This window comes from Microcaecilia unicolor, chromosome 3 (assembly GCF_901765095.1).
Source record: "Microcaecilia unicolor chromosome 3, aMicUni1.1, whole genome shotgun sequence".
NCBI classification, from domain to species: Eukaryota; Metazoa; Chordata; class Amphibia; order Gymnophiona; family Siphonopidae; genus Microcaecilia; species Microcaecilia unicolor.
Window position 1 is genome coordinate 70,115,775 of NC_044033.1, and position 14,472 is coordinate 70,130,246.

Genomic DNA, 14,472 nt, shown 5'->3' on the forward strand with positions numbered 1-14,472 from the left:
GGCCCATCCCTCCCTACCTGTTACACTTGTGCTGGTAAATGGGAGCCCTCCAAACCGCCCCTAAAACCCACTGTACCTACATCTAGGTGCCCCCTTCACCCATAAGTGCTATGGTAATGGTGTAGAGTTGTGGGGAGTGGGTTTTGGGGGGATTTGGGGGGCTCAACACCCAAGGTAAGGGAGCTATGGACTTGGGAGGTATTTTAATTTTTAATTTTACTTTTTACAAGTGCCCCCTAGGGTGCCCGGTTGGTGTCCTGGCATGTGAGGGGGACTAGTGCACTATGAATCCTGGCCCCTCCCACGACCAAATGCCTTGGAGTTGTTCATTTTTGAGCTGGGCGCCTTCGGTTTCCATTATCGCTGAAAATCGATACCGCCCAGCTCAAATCCGCACAAATCCGATGCATTTGCCCGGCACCAACCGTATTATCGAAACAAAAGATGGACACCCATCTTTTTCGAAAATACAGTCTGTCCCGCCCCTTCGTGTACCCTTCCTCGGAGATAGGTGCCCATGGAGATGGGCGTTCATGTGCGATTATGCCCCTCAATGGCTCCAAATGGCTTAGCTTTGCTCTACCAAACAGCAATGAACCTACTACTACTACTACTACTTAACATTTCTAAAGCGCTACTAGGGTTACGCAGCGCTGTACAATTTAACATGGAAGGACAGTCCCTGCTCAAGGAGCTTACAATCTAAAAGACAGGTGTACAATCTAAAGACAAGTGTACAATCTAAAAGACAGGTGTAAATCTAGAGACAAGTGTACAATCTAAAAGAGAAGTGTAGAGTCGATCTGATGGGGCATACTATATTTCTCGAAAGGTTAGGTGCTGAAAGCAGCATTTAAGAGGTGAGTTTTAAGCAGAGATTTGAAGATGGGTAGGGAGGGGGCTTGGCGTAGGGGTTGAGGAAGATTGTTCCAGGCATAGGGTGAGGCAAGGCAGAATGAGCGGAGCCTGGAGTTGGCAGTTAGGCACTCCTAATCCCGAGTTATTGGAGTATGTCACATTTATTGCTAAGGCTTGCTGTAGTACTTGCATAGTGCCAAAGAGGACTTCTTTCTGGAGTTTGTAAGTTGCAACTTATATCGACAACCTGTAAAGGTGTGCCTGAAAATTCCTTTTAATTAGGCCTGTGGTTCCCAGTACAATAGGAAATATTTCTGTAACTTTCTGCTACATTTTCTTGGTCTCTGACTGCATTTCTTGATATTTATTTTTTATTTTTGTTACATTTGTACCTCGCGCTTTCCCACTCATGGCAGGCTCAATGTAGCTTACATGGGGCAATGGAGGGTTAAGTGACTTGCCCAGAGTCACAAGGAGCTGCCTGTGCCTGAAGTGGGAATCAAACTCAGTTCCTCAGTTCCCCAGGACCAAAGTCCACCACCCTAACCACTAGGCCACTCCTCCATATTTGAGGATCTTCTCCATCTCCGTCCGATTCACAGCGCCTCTATAATCAATGTCGTTTAAGGTGTTTTTCTCCTTTACCACTATGTCTGTTTTTTCTTGCATCTACCTTTTTATATGTTTCAGTATCTGTATGTTTCTTTGAAGTCATACAGCACCGCAGCAGTTTTTAAGTCTTGCTACATAATGCTAACACTGATGAAAAGTCACTCTTTATCATGAATCTGGAGTCATAAATTAGTGCTGTGAAACATTCTCTATTGCTTGCTAATTTGTTTATACAAAGTGATTTGCAAGACATTAAATATCAGTTAGGAATATTTTAAGTTGACATTTACAAATACAAACCTGTTCTCTTTCACTAGCAAAGACTGAAAAGCAAAGGCTGGGTATGAGAGTGTATACAATTTTTATTTATTTATTTGTTGCATTTGTATCCCACATTTTCCCACCTATTTGCAGGCTCAATGTGGCTTACATAATACCGTAGTGACAATCGCCACTTCCGGATCTGAGAAATACAAAGTGGTATAGCATTGTAATTCGTAAATGATAGAGTAGATTACAAGGTGGTATTGCATTAAAGTTCATAGATGATAGAGTAAATTATAGGGTAGTTAGACAAATGTAGAAAGTTCATTTCTGTATGGGAAATACAGTGGTGGTGCATAAAACGTTACGCGTGACCGAGTAAGTGAGGTAGTCCGGTGTAGGGCGTTCGGCTTTGTTTAGTTTTGGTGAAATTTCATTGTCTGGTATTTAGGATGAATCATTGTGGTATGCCTTTTTGAACAGGTTGGTTTTCAGTAGTTTTCAGAAGATTGTTAGGTTGTGCATTGTTTTTATGACATTAGGCAGTGCGTTCCATAGTTGCATGCTTATGTAGGAGAAGCTGGATGCATAAATTGATTTATATTTGAGTCCTTTGCAACTGGAGTAATGGAGGTTCAAAAATGTGCGTGCTGACCTTTTTGTGTTCCTGGTTGGCAAATCAACGAGGTCTGACATGTAGGTCAGGGCTTCACCGTGAACTATTTTGTGGACCAAGGTGCAGACTTTGAACGCAATTCATTCTTTTAGTGGGAGCCAGTGTAGTTTTTCTCTTAGGGGTTTGGTGCTTTCGTATTTCGATTTTCCGAATATGAGTCTGGCTGCTGTGTTTTGGATCGTTTGGAGTTTCTTAATGATTTGTTCTTTGCATCCGGCGAAGATGGAATTGCAATAATCTAGGTGGCTTAGCACCATTGATTGTAGATGAATTCCTATGAGGAAAGGCTAATGAGGCTGGAGAAGAGATGTCTGAGAGGACATATGATAGAGGTCTAAAAAATAATAAGTACAGTGGAACGGATACATGTTAATCACTTGTTTTTTCTTTCCAAAGTACAAGGACTAAGGGGCACACAATGAAGTTACTAAGTAGTACGTTTAGGAGTGATTCATCAAGTGGCATTAGGGCCGAAATGCATGTTATTTGGCCCTAATGCTACTTGATTTAAAATACTGTGGCTAAGTCTCCGCAGGCTGGTTAGTAAAGAGATGCAAAATATGCAAATGCATGTTTTGCATCTTATTACTGTGCAAATACCCTAATGCAAATTGGCCGTAAGAAAAAGCAAGGTAAAATAACCCCAGCTTTTTAATGGGTTATTTTATCATCTGGGAGCATTGGGCCACAAAGCCATGGCCCAATGCTCCCAGGCCTGCAGAGCTGGTTCTCCCTGACAGCATTCAGACCCATTCTCCCGACAGCATGCAGACCTCCCTGACAGCATCCAGACCCCCCTGGCAGCATCAAGACCCCCCCCCCAAAGGGGCTACCTAGTCCTGGCAGTGTTGGTCCCAGGGGAGGAAATGTGGGCAGGAGCGAAGTCCATTCATGCAAAACTACTGCTAGGGGCACCATTTTCGTACAGGTGCCTGACTGGGCAGGAGTGAGTGGGCTTCCCTCCTGCCCAAAGACCCCCCAGACCAGCACTGCCAGGACCAGGTAAACTGCCGAGGGGATCTGAATGCTGCTGGGGGGTCTGGGTTTTTTGATGCTGTTAGTGAAGGTCTGGGGAGTTCTACATGCTGCCAGGAAGGGGGGCTAGGATGACCAGGTTTGCAAGCCCAGGAGTATTGGGCAACAGCGGCCTGATGCACCTGGGAAGCGGGAATAATGTACTTGTGAAGTAGCTCACAAGCAGTGTTATTCCTCTAAGGCAGAATTCAGCAACCTGTGGTCCTGAATCCCGCCTTAGAGGTTGCTGAATCCTGTGGGAAATCAAGGTGTGGTAAAAGGTGATGTTTAACTGTGCCTTGATGGATATCCCCCCTTAGAACAAATCAGAAAAAATATTTCTTCTTCAATGCATATTTAAGTACTGAAAATTCATATCAGAGAATGCTGTAAAATTAGCTAGTGTAGCAGGGTTTTAAAAAGTTTGCATAAATCCCCAGAAGAAAAGTCTATAAACCATTATTGAGGAGGCTGTGAGGAAAATCCACTGCTTTTTCCTATGATAAGCAGCATAAATCTAATTTACTCTTTTGGGATCCTGCAAAGACTTGCGACCTGGATTGACCACTGTTGGAAACAGGATGCTGGGCTTGGTGGACTTTTGAATTGTCCCAGTACAGCGATGCTTATGCACTTATGTAGTATTTGCATATTTAGCCATGCAGTTGTAGAATGGCCACTTTCTGCATGTAGCATGCTTTACATACAGAAAACGCTTTATAAAATTGTCCCCTTAATGAGCATGAACAAAAGACACAATCTGCATTATAGAAATGATTGTCAGTGTTTAATGATACATTGCATGTAACATAACAGAATAACCAAACAGAATGCAAGCTGTCAGTCTGTGGAATGAGTGAATGAAGTAAGGAAGGGTTGTCTCAGTAATGTCTTTGCTGTGCTGTCTGTCTATGAGAAATGGGTAGTGTTAGTACTTATCCTTGGATAAATGCTCCTGGACTCTCTAGGTAGATGTTTTATCATTGTCATTGTACTAATCCTACAGAAACTGCTATGCATGATCGCTTCTCCCGAAAATCATCAACTCAACATGTCCATACCTGAATTGTCAAAAAACAAAACCAAAACAACCCACACAGCAAAAACAACAAAACCAATGCCCAAGCCCATTATTAGTCTTTACTCATCACTGTTATGTATCTCATTCAGCTACTGAATTTTCAAATCAATTTTCTTTTCTTATTCAGAAATATTTGTCTACATAATCTCATTTTGAACCTATTTACAATTATTGGGCCCAATATTCAGTTGGCAGCGCTCAGCATTTTGCTGACCTCTGCTGCTGTTATGCCCAGAAATTCAATGCTGGGCTATGTTCAGGCTTCGGCATTGAATTTTTGGGTTTGCGGGGCTGGCTAAATTATAGCCAGTGAAGTGTGATATTCAGCACTAAGGGGGCCTTTTATTTATTTATTTGTAGCACTTATACCCCGTGCTTTACCACTTATTTGCAGGTTCAATGTGGCTTACAAATTAATATAGAATGGATACAGCTGTAATATAGTGAATAAGGAAGTAGTCAATTAGATGTGGGTAAGTAAGATGGGTAAGGGAGGAGGATGGTAGAGGTAGGGGAATGGGAAGAGGGTGTATATTGGGATAGAGTGTTGTTAATTAAGGAAGAATGTATAGTGAGAGGTTGGAAGAGGGATCACTTAGAAAGGATTAAATGAGGGAACATATTCAAGGGTCTTTTACAAAGCCACACTAGCGTTTTTAGCTCACTGTAAAAATCAGCTGGTGGTAAACGCTATGATGCTCATAATGGGCTTCTCAGTGTTTACTGCCAGCTGATTTTTACCATGAGCTAAAAACGCAAGCGCGGCTTTGTAAAAGACCATCTTAACTAGCTATGGAGCACCACATAAAGATAGGGCTGACTTTTATGTGGTCCTTTTTATGTGGTTACCTTGGTTGGTTAAGTGCTAACCGGCCAAGCACCAATTCCACTCCAAGAACACCCCCAAAGTTTCCAGTTTCAGTTTGGTGTTAACTGGCCATTCTCAGTGGCACTAACCAGTTAAGTGCTGCTGAAAATAACAGGTTAGCCCCAGGAGCTGTATCTGGCCAGTTAAACCACTTTGAATATCGACCTGTTATGATATGTCTAGTAGGGATGTACACAGAGCAGAACTATCTGATTTGGTTTTTTGTTTTGGATTTTTTTTTTCTTGTTCATTTGACAGATTATTTTTATAAAAATGTTTAACGCATGTTACTACATTTTAATGCATACCAATTGACTTACTTCATATTAATTTGTAGGTTAACACATGTTAAATTGATTTAGCGCATTATAGGCTACATTCAATAAACAGTGCCCGAAGTTAGGTGCCGGGATGAGCTGCACTAAGCTAGTGTTTTCTAAAGGGTGCTCTGTGCAGAGCATTCTTTATAAAACACTAGCTTAGGGATCCTTTTACGAAGCTGACACGCGCTGAGCCCCCTCACTCTGGCTTCGGGGCCCCCAGTTTGGCTGACGGGGGTCCCCAACCCCTGCCAGCTAAGGTGCTTGTCCAAGGCTGGCCTTACATTGCTGGCACCTTGTCCTGTTTTTCGTTCATGCTCAGTTTCATTAAAACGAGTGTGCACGGTGCTGAAACCAGGACAGGGCGCCAGGCGATATAAGAGCAGTGTTTAGCCAAGGTACCTTCCAGCGGTGGCGGCAGCGATGGAGGAGGGAGTGGGAGTGGTGGTGGCAGAAGCGGTACCTTCCAGCGGCAGCAGGGAGGCAGAAGCAGCAGCAGGGGAAGTGGCGGCGGCGGCAGGGAGGAAGAAGAGGCAGTGGAGGGGGCAGAGGTGATAGCAGGAGGGCAGCAGCAGGGAGGCGGGCCAAAATATGCCCCCCCTCCCGTCAAAGTCTGGCTACACCCCTGGCACTGATGCCCCATTTTACCACAGCAGGTAAAGGGCTGCCTTTTTACAAGAAAAGAAATGGCCATGTAGTAAGTGAAGCACTTACCGAGCGGCCATTTTGGGGGGGAGCACTTACTGCTACCCATTGAGGTGGCAGTAAGTGCTCCCGCGCTAACCCAGCAGTAACTGGGCAGCACGCAATGTGCCTGATTAATGCCGGGTAAGTACCAGCGCTACAACTTTGAAAATATTTTTGTAATGCCGGAAATAGCGCGTGCTGGGGGTGGGAACTACCACCAGGCTTCTGTGATAGTTCCAGATTGGTGCATGGCAAGCATGTTGCCACATGCCAACCCTTTAGTTAAAGGGCATTTTTCATGCCTAACTTTCCCTTTCTTTTACAAAGCCATGTTAGTGGCTGCTGAGCGGTAATGCCGACACAGCCCGTTCACTTTGAATGGACTGTGTCAGCATTACCACACAGGCAGCTGCTAGTATGACTTTGTAAAAGGAGGGGGGGGGGGGGGTTTGAGCATGATAAATCAAAAAATAAACAAACCAATATACAGAGAACACACTCAACAATGATCATATAAAATTCCCTTGTGCAAAACAAAATGCAGAGGATGTAGCACTCCTAAAATAAATACAGAAAACATTTATTTCTGTAGATCATGGTTCCTCTCAGTTATCCAAGCCATGGTGCTCCCACACCTAAGGCTCCCAAGGCAATCAAGTGCTATCAGTCTACCATGAGGGGGTCTCGTTTGATGCCCAGATACATCCCATGGAGGGGCATAATGGAACAGAAACGCCTATCTCCATGGGCGTTAATCTCCGAGAACGGGTCCGTGAAGGGGCGGACCGAACCGTATTATCGATAAAAAATAGACGCCCATGTTTTATTCGCCAATGTGTGAGCTGGGCGTTTTTGCTTTTCAGCGATAGTGGAAAAGGAAAGTGCCCAGCTCAAAAACGAATAAACCCAAGGCATTTGTTCGTGGGAGGGGCCAGGATTCGTAGTGCACTGGTCCCCCTCACATGCCAGGACACCAACCGGGCACCCTAGGGGGCACTTTTACAAAAACAAAAAAACAGGTAAAAGAGCTCCCAGGTGCATAGCACCCTTCCATTGTGTGTTGAGCCCCCCAAATCCCCCTCAAAACCCACTGCCCACAAGTCTACACCATTACTATAGCCCTAAGGGGTGAAGAGGGGCACCTACATGTGGGTACAGTGGGTTTGGGGGGGTTGGACGACTAATAAGCATTAAGCAGCACAATTGTAACAGGTAGGGGGGATGGGCCTGGGTCCACCTGCCTGACGTCCACTGCACCCCCTAACAACTGCTCCAGGGACCTGCATACTGCTGCCTGGGAGGAGGGTATGACATTTGAGGGTGAAAATAAAAAGTTGTGAAACATCATTTTTTTGTGGTGGGAGGGGGTTAGTGACCACTGGGGGAGTCAGGGGAGGTCATCCCCGATTCCCTCTGGGGGTAATCTGGTCATTTAGGGCACTTTTGGGGCCTTATTCGTGAAAAAACAGGGTCCAGGAAAAGTGCCCTAAATTCTAGCTACAAACGCATCCATTATCGGCGAAGGGCGCCCATCTCTGTTCGGGTGATAACCACGCCCCAGTTCCGCCTTTGACACGCCTTCGACACGCCCCCGTCCACTTTGTCCGCATCCGCGACGGAGTGCAGTTGAAAGCGTCCCAAATTCGGCTTTTGATTATACCGCGTTATTCGTTTTTGTGAGATAAACGCCCATCTCCCGATTTAGGTCGGAACTTGGGCGTTTTTCTCGTTCGATTATAAGCTGGATAGTGAACCACAATGAATATCAATGTACCATTCGTGCAATTTATTTCTCTAACTTTGAGCATGAGCATTTAGGCCATCCAAAGGGTGGTGTAAATGCTCGTGCCCAAATGATGGCAGTTAAGCACATAAATGAAGGTATTCTATGATATTGTGGCTAATTTCTGGGAACACTCCTGACCTGCCCTTTCCTCTCTCATGAAACAACAAGGCAAATGATCTGCAAACTCCAAAATGATGGTACAAACAAAGCAGACCATATAAAGTCAAACCAAATATTTATTAGAATCCAACAGATTCAAAATGTGGTGTTCTAGTAAATATTTGGCTTGACTGTTTACCTGGTCTGCTTTCTTTGTACCAACATGCCTGTCTCATGGCCACGCTTCCTTTGGGGTTGTGCGCTATGTAATTTAGGTGCATACATTATAGAAGAGGGCATAGGGCAGATCCACGTGTAACTCCTAATTACTCTCAATTAAAGTATTTGTTAACTCCAATAATTGATTGCGAGCACCTAATTAAGGGGTCCTTTTACAATGGCATGCTGAAAAATGGTCTGCGGTAATGTAGATGTGGGTTTTGGGCGTGTGCAGAATCATTTTTCAACATATGCAAAAAATGCCTTTTTAAAATGTTTGCCGAAAATGAATGTGCGGCAAAATCAAAATTGCTGCGCATCCATTTTAGGTCTGAAACCTTACCGCCAGCCATTGACCTAGTGGTAAAGTCTCATGCGATAACTAGGCGGTAATGACCTACGCGTGCCAAATGCCACTTGGCGTGCCTCCAAAAATAAAAATTCTTTTTCAGACACGCATATCAGACGCGCACAAAAAATGAAATTACCGCAAGAGCCATGCGGTAGCCATGCAGTAACTCCATTTTGGCGCACATTGAGCGTGCGTAGATGCTTACGAGGCTTAGTAAAAGGCCCCTAACTAATTAGTTCATGCACAGATCTGGGATCCCTATCCAAATCTGGCTGCCCAATTTTGGCAACCTATACAGAATCTGGGAGTAAGAGACATATCCAAAATAACATATATTCATTGGAAGCTGGTGAACATATAGCTATTTTTTCAAAACTTATTGGAATAATATAACCCCAAATATCTGAATAAGGGGCCCTTTTAATAAAGTGCGTAGGCGCCTATATGCGTCCAATGCACATCAAATTGGAACTACCGCCCGGCTACTGCGTGCCCCAGGCGGTAATTCCATTTTTGATGCAAATCCAATACACACGGTGGAAAATATTTTCTATTTTCTACCACGTGGCGCTTACCCAGTGGCAGTTTAGGCACGCTGATGATTACTGCCCAGTTAGTGCGTGAGACCTTACCGCTAAGTCAATGGGTGGTGGTAAGGTCTCAGGCTGAAAATGGACATGAGCTGATTTTAATTTTGCCACACATCCATTTTTAACCACAAAAGAAGGCCTTTTTTCCAGGCACACTGAAAAATGGACCTGCGTGCATCCAAAACATGCACCTATATCAGCGCAGGCCAGTTTTCAGCGCGCCTTAGTAAAAGGGCCCCTCCATGGCCAATAATATCCATGTAAGAAGGGGGTTGGGTTTGGGATTGGTCAAGGAAGAGCTAAAATGTTATTTGGATAGGCTAGCAGTGATATTAGGCCACTATCTTAATCATTTATATGCTCCATCATCTCTGATTGGTTTGGCTCTTTTAGCAGCAAAAAGCGGAGAGGAAAATCCTCACCCAAATCAAAGACAATGAAAACAAAAAAGTGAGGACAGATGTTGAGAAAATCCAAACAACTTTATTAATAATCAGATGACGACCCGACACGGCCGTGTTTCGGCATCAAAGCCTGCATCAGGGGTCAAACAAATCTTTTTCGGTTGTCGTTCAATTATAGACCAACAGAAAATATGGTAATAGGCAGGGGTGTGCTGGTAAATTTTTAACAACAGGCTCTTTCTCCGGACGTAGCCAGTTCTGCAGTTGGAAGGACCAGGGGTGGCTTGGGGGGGGGGGGGGGGGAGCAACACTTGCCTCTCTCTCCTCCCTCCCTTCTTGCGGGCACGCTAGGCATACCTTTGCTGGCAGCCAATAAATGGACTGCCACCACTCTCAACGTCTTGCTCTGAGCAGCATGCTGGAACTTCTCTCACATGCTCGAGAAGTCCCAGCCTGCTGCCCAGAGCTGGAAACATGGAGTGGGGAGCAGCAGTAGTCTATTTACTTGGCTGGCAGGGCTCAGCATCCCCACCAGCAAAGTAAAAGATAATTCAGCAGGGGGCCTAAGCCCACATTTGGCTCCCAAAATTCTTAAAAACTTAACAACCGGCTCTTGCGAGCCTGTGAGAGCCTGCTCCAGCACACCACTGGTAATAGGACTTCCTTCAAACTCAGAAATGAGCGATCAAGTATGGAATGGCTCAACGGCAATACACAGAAATGACGTCAATCATACAACCAAAAAAGATTTGTTTAACCCCTGATGCAGGCTTCGGTGCCGAAACACAGCCATGTCGGGTCATCATCTGATTATTAATAAAGTTGTTTGGATTTCCTCAACATCTGTCCTCACTTTTTTGTTTTCATTGGCTCTTTTAGCACCATTCTTCCAGCGCTCTCTGCTCCCTTGGCACCTTTCTCTTTATCCCTTTTCCAGATCTTTTTTTTCAGTTATTTTAATGTTCCACTTATGTACTTTTTTCTTTGATTATTTCTAATTAGTTTCCATTTGTTGATTTATGCAACTTTTCATTTAATAATATTCTTCTTTCTTTAAGTTTTCAGTGTGTTCTCTTTGTGAGTCCTAATGATTTAAATATGTCTGTGGCATAAAGATCACAGTCCATTTCCTTTTTACCTTCAGGAATCCACTTAATTATAATCGTTTTTCATGTTTTTGAGATGCTTGATCAAGAATAATGCTGCACGTGACTTCCAAATTAAATGACCAATGAGAAACAATAAAATAAAATATCAAAATAGTAACAAAAATATCAGGAAGAAAATACTAAAACAAAAGAAAATACAAAATAATAAGAAGAACAAACATTACAAAATGCAATCACAGCTGCAATAATACATAGGATTGACAAAAGAATGGTGACCAAAATGATAAGAGGGGTGGAATGCCTCTCATATGAGGAAAGGCTAAAGAGGTTAGGGCTCTTCAGTTTGGAAAAGAGATGGCTGAGGGGGGATATGTAACATAGTAACATAGTAGATGACGGCAGAAAAAGACCTGCACGGTCCATCCAGTCTGCCCAAGAAGATAAATTCATATGTGCTACTTTTTTATTTGTACTGTCCTCTTCAGTGCACAGACCGTATAAGTCTGGCCAGCCCTATCCCCGCCTCCCAACCACCAACCCCGCCTCCCACCACCAGCTCTGGCACAGACCCTATAAGTCTGCCCAGCACTATCCCCGCCTCCCCACTACCAGTCCCGCCTCCCACCACCGGCTCTGGCACAGACCGTACAAGTCTGCCCAGCACTAGTCCCGCCTCCTAATCACCAGCCCCAGCACAGACCGTATAAGTCTGCCCGGTACTATCCCCACCACCCAACCACCAGCCCCGGCACAGACCGTATAAGTCTGCCCAGTACTAGTCCCGCCTCCCAACCACCAGCCCCAGCACAGACCGTATAAGTCTGCCCAGCACTAGCCCCGCCTCCCAACCACCAGCTCTGCCACCCATTCTAGGCTAAGCTCCTGAGGATCCCTTCCTTCTGCACAGGATTCCTTTATGTTCATCCCACGCATGTTTGAATTCCGTTACTGTTTTCATCTCCACCACCTCCCGCGGGAGGGCATTCCAAGCATCCACCACCCTCTCTGTGAAAAAATACTTCCTGACATTCTTCTTGAGTCTGCCCCCCTTCAATCTCATTTCATGCCCTCTCGTTCTACCGCCTTCCCATCTCCGGAAAAGGTTCGTTTGCGGATTAATACCTTTCAAATATTTGAACGTCTGTATCATATCACCCCTGTTTCTTCTTTCCTCCAGGGTATACATGTTCAGGTCCGCAAGTCTCTCCTCATACGTCTTGTAACGCAAATCCCATACCATCCTCGTAGCTTTTCTTTGCACCGCTTCAATTCTTTTTACATCCTTAGCAAGATACGGCCTCCAAAACTGAACTCAATACTCCAGGTGGGGCCTCACCAACGACTTGTACAGGGGCATCAACACCTCTTTTCTTCTGCTGGTCACACCTCTCTCTATACAGCCTAGTAACCTTCTAGCTACGGCCACCGCCTTGTCACACTGTTTCATCGCCTTCAGATCCTCAGATACTATCAGCCCAAGATCCCTCTCCCCATCCGTACCTAGCAGACTCTCACCGCCTAACACATACACCTCTCTTGGATTTCTACTCCCTAAGTGCATCACTTTGCATTTCTTTGCATTGAATTTTAATTGCCAAACCTTAGACCATTTTTCTAGCTTTTTCAGATCCTTTCATGTTTTCCACTCCCTCCGGATAGAGGTCTACAAAATCCTGAGTGGTGGTAAACGTGAATCAAGTGTTTGTTCTTTCAATAAGTACCAAGACTAAAGGACAATCAATGTAGTTACATGGTAATACTTTTAAAATGAATAGGAAGAAATATTTTTTCACAAAATAAATTGTTAAGCTCTGGAACTCATTGCCAGAGAACGTGGTTACAGGAGTTAGTGTGTCTGGGATTTAAAAGGTTTGGACAAATTCCAGGAGGAAAAGTCCATAGTCTGCTGTTGATACTATTTTGGATTGGCCTGGATTAACCATTGTTGGAAGCAGGATACTGGACTAGATGGACCATTGGTTTGACCCAGTATGCCTACTGCTAAGTGCAAAACCTATCACAGTTTAGTAAAAGGGACTTAAGCAGTTTAATTGGAAACACATTCATTATTTTCTTTTATGCATTAATTGCTAATAAAGTGTGTTATTTGCTAAACACACCAATTAATGCAGGATTTTTACTGCAACACACATTCAATAACAATGAGCTGTGAAAATGAATAATACAGCTTGTGTTACATTTCAAAGACTGCCTTAAAGCTACCAGCACCTCGAAAGATGCTGTTAGCTTTCTCCCAGGAGCTTTGGCCTAGGGATGCTCCTAGGGATGTTATCCAAGGTCCCTGCCAAACACATCCCATGCCCAAATCTTTCATTCATTTTCAAAAATTGAACTGACACCTAGTACCCCTGACATCTGGTTCCACTTCTAGTTTCTCCTATTCCCTAATCTTTTTAAAAATAATACTTCAGGGGCCTCTAAAACATTGCGGTGGTAAAGCCACATATAGGCAATATAATATATAAGGTACTGGCAAAAGAAAACCCAGTTTGGTAAATCAAAGTAACACCATAGTCAAACACACATGGACATCATCTTGTGTCAGCTGACCCACAGAGTATCTGGCATATGAAATTTCTGTACCATTTGCCCTCCAGAAGTCCAAGAACCCTTAGATGAATCAACACCCCATATGGTAAGGGAAAGGGACTTGATAAACTGCCTTTCTGTGGTTTTTGCAACTACATTCAAAGCAGTTTGCAGGTACTTATTTGTACCTGGGTTAATGGAGGGTTAAGGGACTTGCCCAGAGCCCACTACACTAACCACTAGGCTACTCCTCCACACACTGTGATAAGACTGATATTAGGACTTTGGGGATCCCACACAGTTGCACACCTTGTAGATAATTTTCAGAAGAAAACAACCTATGCATTTTGAATTTGCAATTTCTGGGGATGGGGGAATTGGGCAAGACATACTTTTTGAAATGTAAAGATATGCACATTGCTTACACCTTTGACCTAATAATTCACCATTACTGGCTAAAACTATGTGAACTGTAAAGCCGTTCTGAGCTGGGCAATTTTTGTCAGGTAACTTTATAAAAGAATCTTGACATGCTTATGATAGGTATAGAGAAGGCAGTGGTGATAGAATTGGAAGGTTGGATGGAAGAGATAATGGGTGGGGTCAGGAAATTCTGGTTCTGGCTTACATTTGGGTATGTATGTACAGTGGGGGAAATAAGTATTTGATCCCTTGCTGATTTTGTAAGTTTGCCCACTGACAAAGACATGAGCAGCCCATAATTGAAGGGTAGGTTATTGGTAACAGTGAGAGATAGCACATCACAAATTAAATCCGGAAAATCACATTGTGGAAAGTATATGAATTTATTTGCATTCTGCAGAGGGAAATAAGTATTTAATCCCTCTGGCAAACAAGACCTAATACTTGGTGGCAAAACCCTTGTTGGCAAGCACAGCGGTCAGACGTCTTCTGTAGTTGATGATGAGGTTTGCACACATGTCAGGAGGAATTTTGGTCCACTCCTCTTTGCAGATCATCTC